We start from the raw sequence: 9,375 nt of genomic DNA, 5'->3' as shown, positions 1-9,375 counted from the left end.
AGTTGATCACCGCCATATTCCCTCACTCATCCACCCAGTGATTTTTCTCATACAGGTTTTTGAGGTGGGATGATTGTGAAGGTAGCAGAGTATGCATGACCACCTTTTTGGAAGGATGCAATTGTTAGATTCTCCTATAAGCTGAATTGTATGCCCCCCTCCCAAATTGTATGTTGAAGTCCTCACCTCCAGTAGCTCAGCATGTGACTGTATTTGGAGATACGATCTTGAGGAGGTAATTAAGGTTAAATGAGATCATCCGGGTGGGCTCCAATCCAATATTACTGGTTTCTTTATAACAAAAGGGATTAGAACAAAGACATATACAAAGGAAAGACACAGTGAGAAGATACCCATCTACAAGCCAAGTAGAGAGACCTCAAAAGAAACCAACCTTGCTAACACCTTGATGTCAGACTTCTAGCCTCCAGACTGAGAAAATATATTTCTGTTGTGTAAGCCACACAGTATGTGGTGTTTTCTTACAGCAGCACTAGCAAAGTAACATAGAACCCTTTAGAAGATGGAGATGATTAATGCCAATTTGTCCTCAGGATTAGAGTCTAGTTCTAATCTAGAGTCCACAAAGAAAGTCCCAGTCAATAATCAAGCATAAGAAATGTAAGCTAGCACATCAGTGTTGGAGAAATACAGGAAGATGTAGCCAATTGCACAAAAGGAATGGCCAAAAGAAGAATGATAAACTAGAAGAAAGACTGGGCCTAGTTTTAGAAGAATATACCAGCAAGACAATGGAAACATGATGGTAATCAAACCACACTCACATAATGAAGCCAATGCATGAGGTGAGACCACTGGTGAAGACTCTGGTTGTGTCAGAATAGAAAAGTCCAGGTAGGGTTGCCAGGTGTCTCAGTCAGTTAAGCATCCTGTCTTTGGCCCAGGTCATGATCCCAGGGTCCTGGGATTGAGCCCCACATTGGGCTCCCTGCTGGGTGGAGAGTCTGCTTCTCCCTCTGCTTGTGCTCTCTCTTGCACTCTCTCTCTCTCAAATAAATAAAATCTTTTTTTTTTTTAAAGGTAAGTCCAGGTAATTCTGGGGCTGATAAATAGGGGTAGCTTGAAGAAGTCAAATGTGTTAAACCACACAGAGCATCAGAATCACAGAAATCAGGACAGGCAGAGAATAGCACAATGTCACCTAATGAAACAAGAATTCTGGGAATAGCAAAGCAACCACATTTTCTTGGTCATGATCTGGTCTTAGTCAAAACAGGATCTACGATTAAAGACAGAAGAGTCAGTCCCCCATGTAGCAGGATTTGAAGGACCCCCTCCTGAGTCTGAATTTGATTTGATCAGAAAAGATCTTCCCCATAAATCTGTCTTGAACTGAAAACTTAACTCCAAAGTGTTATATGTGAAAAGAGAACTTTAACTGAGTTTAAGAAATTATGTAATTTTGCAGTGATTACATTTAGAGCTATTTGAACATGGTCCCTGAAGTCAGACACACAGAAATTCCAATTCTAGGGCAGCATGGGTGCCTCAGCGGTTTAGCACCGCCTTCAGCCCAGGGTGTGATCCTGAAGACCGGGGATCGAGTCCCACATAGGGCTCCCTGCATGGAGCCTGCTTCTCCCTCTGCCTATGTCTCTGCCTCTGTGTGTGTGTGTGTGTGTGTGTGTGTGTGTGTGTGTCATGAATAAATAAATAAAATCTTTTTTTAAAAGTTCCAATTCTGGCTCTACTCCTTGCTTGCTGTGTGCCTTAGGCAAGTCACTTAGTCTATAGGAACCTCAAGGTTCTCATCCGTAAAATGGGGATAACTCACATGCCTATCTGTGACTCCAATGCAATAATACATATTCCTTCTTAAACACGGACTAATCACTACATGTTATTATTCAATCGATATTAGCTTCCTGTTCCCCTTCCATCTTCAAGGTGGCAGAAATCGGGGCTTTTAAGGGCTAGGACAATGGATAACTAGATTTTGAGGCAAAAGGAAGGAAAGATACAGGAGAGGATGGAGAACTGGCAGGAGAAGGTGATTAGGGGTCAGGGAGAGGAATACCAAAATAAATGTTACCAGTGTCATCTATTTCATGATCTTATTTAGGAAAAATGCAGTTGGAGAGTGTTTCTTCCACAGTCATTGGGCAAACATGGCCATCAGGTTTGGGACCCTAACTAATGACACAGGGATTGACCTGAGAAGATAGCACACTTACTGCTGGTCAAGCTGGCTAGACAGGCATCCCTTCCTATTCAGTGTGCTGTGGGCAGACAACTCCCAAATCAGCACCTTGCACCGAAGTACATGCACCCCCCCAACCCCGATAAAGAAAAGCAGTTCTCCACTCTTTTATAGAGAATGGCTGTCCTTGTCAGCTAGAAACCCCTCCAAGTCCATTTGTCTTGACCTTGATCAAAGTTTCCCTGCTGTGGATTGGGATATTGTGGTACAGTGTTTGATAGAAAGAATTTACTCTACAGAGAAAAATTCTAAGAGAGCCACCCAGAGGACACTGATTATAAAGTACTCATGTGACAGAGCCAGCAATCCGCACATCCAGATGTCAAAAGCTGGTTAATTAAGATTAAGACATATTTGCTTTAGCAAGTCCAGTCAACCCAATTGCAGTATAGTTCTTTTCCTATTGTTCATTTCTACAGAAATTTCTTTGTTTCTGTAGAGCAGCCACAGTGGCAGAAATATCCAGAATTTCACAACAGCATTTCTCAAGCAACAGGGGAGAATAGCTCATTTATTTGAAAAAAGGAAGGGGAAATTTTTAGGAAGGAATTCAATGGTTTAGCCTTCAAGCTATCATTTTTAACAGAAAGCACATCCACAACTTCAAATGGTGAAAAAGGAAAGCTAACTGTTTCAATTGACCATAGACACAATGGCAGAGGATGTGAGCTCAGGGCTGAGTCTCATTCACACTTCACCAGCTCCCTTGGGTAATATGCTCCATCTTGACTCAGAAGGAAAAGTTTCTCTACCAAGTCAGTCATAAATGCTGCTGCTGACATTTCTATTTCTCTATTTGCTTGACTATGGTACTAAGACCCTAAAACATGGCTTATACAATTTGCAAATTAAGATGATTTTTTGGCAGCCATAAACTTCAAACTGAAGAGGCTATTCAAAAAGCTGTGGTAAAGGAGGCAGTAACTGTTTTATCTTTTTCCATAAAACTCTAATGCGTTAGAGGGAAAATAAAGAAACCCCAGGTATAAACACTGCTATTGTAAGCTCAGTACACAACCTCTGTAATCCATCCACAACCAAGTTGAAGCTGTTGAATACACTAATGATCAAATTCTAAACAGAACTCATGAGAGGAACCAAAACGATCTGAAAAAAGGAGTTTTTTAATGGGATTTATTAGCAAGGCCATCCTTGGGAATTATAGTGACATACATAGAAGAGTTTTGCAAAGGCAAATTACACTATGTTGGGCATTATTCTACCTCAATTTAAAGGTAAAAGGCAAAAAACCAAAGGTCATCAGCCCAAGAGTATATTAATTTATATCTAATGTAGGGTTTTTTCCACACATGAAGAAGTCCAAAGGGGAAAAAATTACAGCTCCCACAAGAAACTTTCGGCAATAATCTTACATAATTTACAACATAAAAGGACATCTCTGCGTCCAGGAATTGTGGCTCATCAGCATTGTAAAAATGGATCCGTGCAACTCATCTGATGCAAAAGTCATATTAAAATCTTTAGGCAGCTAGCTACTTTGCACAGCCCATTCCTCCCATTGCCCATCACACTCAAAACAGGTAATATTTATGGATGCTCTAGTGGAAAGACAAATATGTGACCTTTAGGGAAAAGAGGGCAAACTAAAAGGACATGCCCAATTCTTCAGAACCCGAAGAAGCATTGCTCAGTTGCCTGATGAGGCCCGTGCCAGCTGGATCCTCTATCTAGCCTACCACAGGCTCAGGGAAGCCCTGAACGATTTCATTATCTCCTGTCTTCCAAATGGAGAAAGAGCCGGCTTTCCTATTTCATGATAATTGGATGAAGAAATGTGGGTGGGAGAACAATTCATTTCAGAGTTTGATGAATTATTTACCAATTAAGAAGATGAGCAGAGGAAGGGGAGGGCTACATAACTTTGATATGAATGTTCCTTTTATTATATTATTTATACACATGAAATTGTTGCTTTTATTAACTAAGAGGTTAATCACTTGAATGGAATGCTTTGCATCCTTTACAATCCCGTACACAGGCAAATTGGCTAATTTTATGTTAGGAAAATAACCTGGCAATTTTTCTAGCACTTATCTGTGTGGTGCAGTTTAATAACATTTTATAGTATGAAAAATGAGTAAACCAGCTGGGCTGCTGGTGTTGCAAAGCCACTTTGTCTTAGTGGTGAGGGAAAGCAAAGAGTTCTTGTGATTCTAGTAGAGAACGGACTCCAAGAAAATTATCTTTCACTGCTTATCAGGTGGCAACAGGAAAGTGTATGCTACATGGAACCAAAGCTCAAACTACAGGGTCAGAAGACGTGGTCATAGACTCAGTCTCTGCCACTCACTATCCATGTACTTTGGGCAAGTCAAATGCTTTCTGAGTCTTGTCTTCACTTGTGAAATAAGGATAATCCACTCATTCATCTAAATATATTTCGAGAGCATTCTACATACCCCCATTATATAGGATACCGGGATTGAAGTGTTGAGTAAGACAAGATTCTTGTCTTGAAGCTTTCATTCTAGTGGGGAGAATAGTCCACATGTAAAAAAACAAACTAAACTTTTAAAAGTTGTGATAAGTGCTATTAAAGAAATATATAGTGATGTAATGGGACAGATGGCCCAATTTTTTTTTTTTTAGTTTACAAATTTCATTTACTTAATTTTTGTATCCACATGATTATAAAAAAGCAAATAGTGCTAAATGGCTATTTTTTGGTAAAAACACACAGTGTTCAAACCTAAGGATTACATTCTTTGGACAGGTTTTATTCCCAAAATATCGAATGCCTTGGCCATAATAGCAGCTACTGCTTCACAAAGCAGCATACGCCACATGTTTACCTTCAACACTTGTCCAGTCTGTCGATCCTTCTCTACACAGTAGCAGCTATCATAGAATTCTGTGAAAGTAGTTGCCAGCTCATAGATATAATCACAGAGAGTGTGGAGAAGTAAGTCATCTAAAATCTTTTGGAGAATCTCAGGAAACCGTAAGATACACCGGCCCAGTTTCCATTCCTTCTCATGGTCCAAAATGAACACAGCATGATGTATACACTTGTCACTAAGTTGTACACCTGAAACTAAGGTAACACTGTGTGTCAACTATACTCGAAAAAAAAGAAAAAGAAATACATAGGGATAATTGGAAGATAACAAAGATACCTATTCTTGCTAGGAGACTGAGAAGAATTCTTTAAAGAGTGATAGTTAAGTGAAAACCTAAGCAATAAGGAGCAATACACGATTTATAGAACCAACCAATGGAACAGTATTCTAGCAAAGGGAATAGCAAGAGCAAAGGCCCTGGTGCCTGAACAACTTGGTTGGTTCTGAATCAACTAAGAGATGATCAGTGTGAGTGAGAGTCATAGATGTACGAAATAAGGCTGATGAAATAAGAGAAGCCAGAACACACAGGACTTTGTAAGGAATTTGGATTTCTATTCTAAGTTTAATGGGAAGTCATTGAAGGGGATTATCATGATCTTGCATCCTTCTTTTAAAGACCTGTATATCCTGTGCAGAATCAATTGAAAGGACACAAAAGATACAGCATAGGGAATGTAGACAGTGGTGGTGTAATAGTGTTTTATGATGGCAGATGGTAGCTACGCTTGTGGTGAGAATAACGTAATGTGGAATCACTATGTTGTACACCTAAAACTAATGTGACATGGTATGTCCACTATATTTCAATATAAAACACACACACACACAATAGGGAAGCCTGTGTGGCTCAGCAGTAGAGCATCTGCCTTTGGCTCAGGGCATGATCCTAGAGATCAAGTCCCACATCAGGCTCCCTACAAGGAGTCTGCTTCTCCCTCTGTCTGTGTCTCTGTCTCTCTGTGTGTATCTCTCATGAATAAATAAATAAAACCAAAAACACATACCCCCACACACACAATAGAGAGGGAGGGATTTTATATGGGGCCATTAAGGTAATTTAGATGTTAGATGTTGCTGGCCTTGACTAGAATGTTGGCCATGAGTATGGAGACAAGTGGGCAGAGACAGAGCTATTTTCTGGAGAATCATCCGGTCCTGGTGATGGGAAGATTATGTTCCATCATATTTCTGATAAGATAAAGAGAGAAGCTTCTAATGACAGTGACTTCAGTAACTGAGAACATGCTAGTGCTAAATGCTAACACAAGACTGGAGACATCCAGGTTTGGCAAACATTTACAAGTTAAGTTTGCACATAATTTTGAGGCATCTTTTGAGACACCCAAGTGGATATGTCAGGTAGGGTAATTAGATACATATGTGCAAGCTCAGGAAAGAACCATGGGCTAGGAATATAAATTTGGGAGTCTTCAGATAAGCAATGGTATTTGAAAGCTGATCATAATATCTTCCTTACACATCTCAAAGGTTTTTTATTATCTTGCAAGCTACCTGTCTCACTTAGTTAAGCTAAATTATGTTACAGTAACAAAAACTTGAATATATCAGTGGCTAAAGACAGGAAAGGTTGATTTCTTGCTTATGCTACATGCCCGTAGCAGGTAGTCTGGGGCTTCGATCTCCGTCTTTGTTATCATCACTAGGCCCCAGGCTGTCAGAGCTGCCAAATCTAGAAAATTGTTGGTCATGGTAGCAAAGGGAATATCAAACTCTGAAGGGCCTCACACTGACATTAAGGTTGCAGCAAAGAAGTAAGTTGTTTGTGCCTTCAACTCTTTGGCCAAAACTAGTCGCATGACCCCATCAACTACAAAGGAGCCAGGAAATACAATCATATCCTGTACCTGGAATGGGGAAACCATTTGGTAAATAGCACATTTGGTAACTAGCACCAATAACCACCACACTAAAGAAATTCCATCCCTTTGGGGTAGAAAGTGTCAATGGGAGCTAATGGTTCTCAGCTCTTCTAACTTCTGGGTCCCACTTTGTGTCTTCTGAAGCACTTTGCTCATGTGCTATAATATAGCAAATAAGGAAATAACACATGGAAAGTAAATGATAAGTCTTAGGGAAAAAAGTCTTTTTAAAGGTTAGTTCAAGGGCCCTACACTGAAATGTAATGGGGGAACTGTTGACACACAACACAAATCGTTAAGTATTTAGTAACCATTGGTTATCAGGGCCTTGGCTTGACATCCTCATTTTGGAGACAGTTGTACTCGCTTGTATTGATTGAGGTGGTGTGCACTAACAAAAGCTGGAACCTTCAGATTTAATGAAGGCAAAAAGCCATCCATGAGCAGAAAGCCGCTATCAAGCTGATTACAGTAGACAAGCCCAAGTTTGATTAATTCCATGGAGAATTGACCCCAAGAAGAAACTCACTATAGTTTACATGAGTCAACTCAATCAGGATCAGGGAAATCTGGTAAATTCCCATTGGCTGGTAGATAGAGTAAGTCCAGTAATAGGTATGCAATTAGACCCCAGATAATTACTAGATCAGATTGCCCCAAACCTCTCCTTGGTAGCAAGGTAAATGTTTAAGGAGGCCTACTTACTCTCTCATGTCATTTGGATAGTCTTGATACCTTCTCCTCTCTAAATCTCTTTACCTTGCCAGGTAAGGTTCTGAAAAGGCTGGTGCTCTCCTAGAGTCTATTCTGTTCTGAGTCAGATGCTACCCAAAGCTAAAGCTCAAAAACCACAGCGTTTGCTCTGAGAACTCTACAAGTTTAACATTGCAGATCACATTCTCTTTTCAATTACATATATTTAATTAGTTTGCTTATTGACCTTTTGTAAATAATCTAAGTTTTAACTTGAGTGTACAGGTAGTCTATACTACCTGCAGGTAGTACCAGGACCTGTTGTAGGTCCTAAAAAAGTAGGTCCTAAAAAAGTAAGAGTAACCTGTTCCAGGGGGCAAGGTGCACTAGCTAAGTAAGGATAGTTGACTGCTCAGCACGTAGACCCTGATTCTGGGGATACTGGTATATAGCTAAAGGACAGAGGCCCTAGGTGGAAGTAGGAGTGAGGGAAAGCAAGAGGTTCTGAATCACAGGGATGGAAGTGGTGTGAGAAAGGGAAGGTTGGAGAGGTGGGATGAGGCTGAGAGTAGAAGACTTTGAGTGCTACCATAAAGCCTGGAGACTCACTCCTCTGAGCAGAGCCAAGTCATTAAAGATATTTCTGGCTGAAGGGTGACTTGATATAAGCGGAATTTTTTTAAGAATGCAGAGAGAGGGTTGGGTTGGGTGGTAGAAAAAAATGAGATCTTCCTTGGAATGAAAGGAAGACCAATCATGAGAAGGACATCAGTTATGAAGCTATTAAAATGACCCACATAATCATCCTTTCAAACTACTGCTTCTAGCCACGTGCCCCAAATCTCCAGCGACAGATGACCTTCATCCACACACCATATCCTTCATTTTCTCCACAGATAAAGTTTTTTCTGAGCACGAAGAGATTGAAAGGCCTATAATGAGTCAGCTCCTCCACACTTTTCTCCTGTTATGGACACCTCTTTCTAGAGCCAAAGGACTAGGAAACCAATCTTAGACTTTGTTATTGTTACCTGATTTTGCTCTACTCTGCCCAAGAAGAGCAGCTATTTCTTGGATTTATGCATTGAGCCCCCTTAAAATACCAGGCACTGTGCACAGAGCATACAAAGAAAATTCCTGAATCATGGCCTGTAGATGCTCAGAGGTAACTGTAGGGAAAACAAGCAGATTGTACCATCAAAGATAATAAGCAGGACTCTGAAATGTGGGCTTCCTGATCTCTTCCTCTGTCTAACACACAAAACTCCATGAAGTGAGGTGCCACACCAGGAAAAAATCATGTTCACATTGAGTCTGAGAGAAAGAAAAGAAGAAAAACTACAAAATATCCCTGGGTATTAGAAAAATTGGTCTTTAAGAAAAAAGGAAGCTACTAAGTTCAAACGGCTAAATAAAGAGAAGTAAATTCAAATATGACACAGAAAGTTCTTGGGTGTGGAAAAGAGGCGAAGACTGAGGTATGTTATCAAGCAGAGGCTTTCTGGGTTAAAAGGAGCAAAGCAAAACACATTTTATAAAATTTTGCCTTCTGCCATGCACTCCACCTGTCTTATCTCATTTAATCCTTTGCAGGATACCATGAAACAGGTCCTATTATTATTATTATTCCCTTTTTTGCAGATGAAGAAACTGACACTTGTCCAAAGACACACAGCTAATATAACTAGTTGGTTAAGAATTTCAACCCAGTTGAGCC

Source organism: Canis aureus, chromosome 6 (genome assembly GCF_053574225.1).
Source record: "Canis aureus isolate CA01 chromosome 6, VMU_Caureus_v.1.0, whole genome shotgun sequence".
Classification (NCBI taxonomy): domain Eukaryota; kingdom Metazoa; phylum Chordata; class Mammalia; order Carnivora; family Canidae; genus Canis; species Canis aureus.
Note: the sequence above shows the minus strand (reverse complement) of the source record.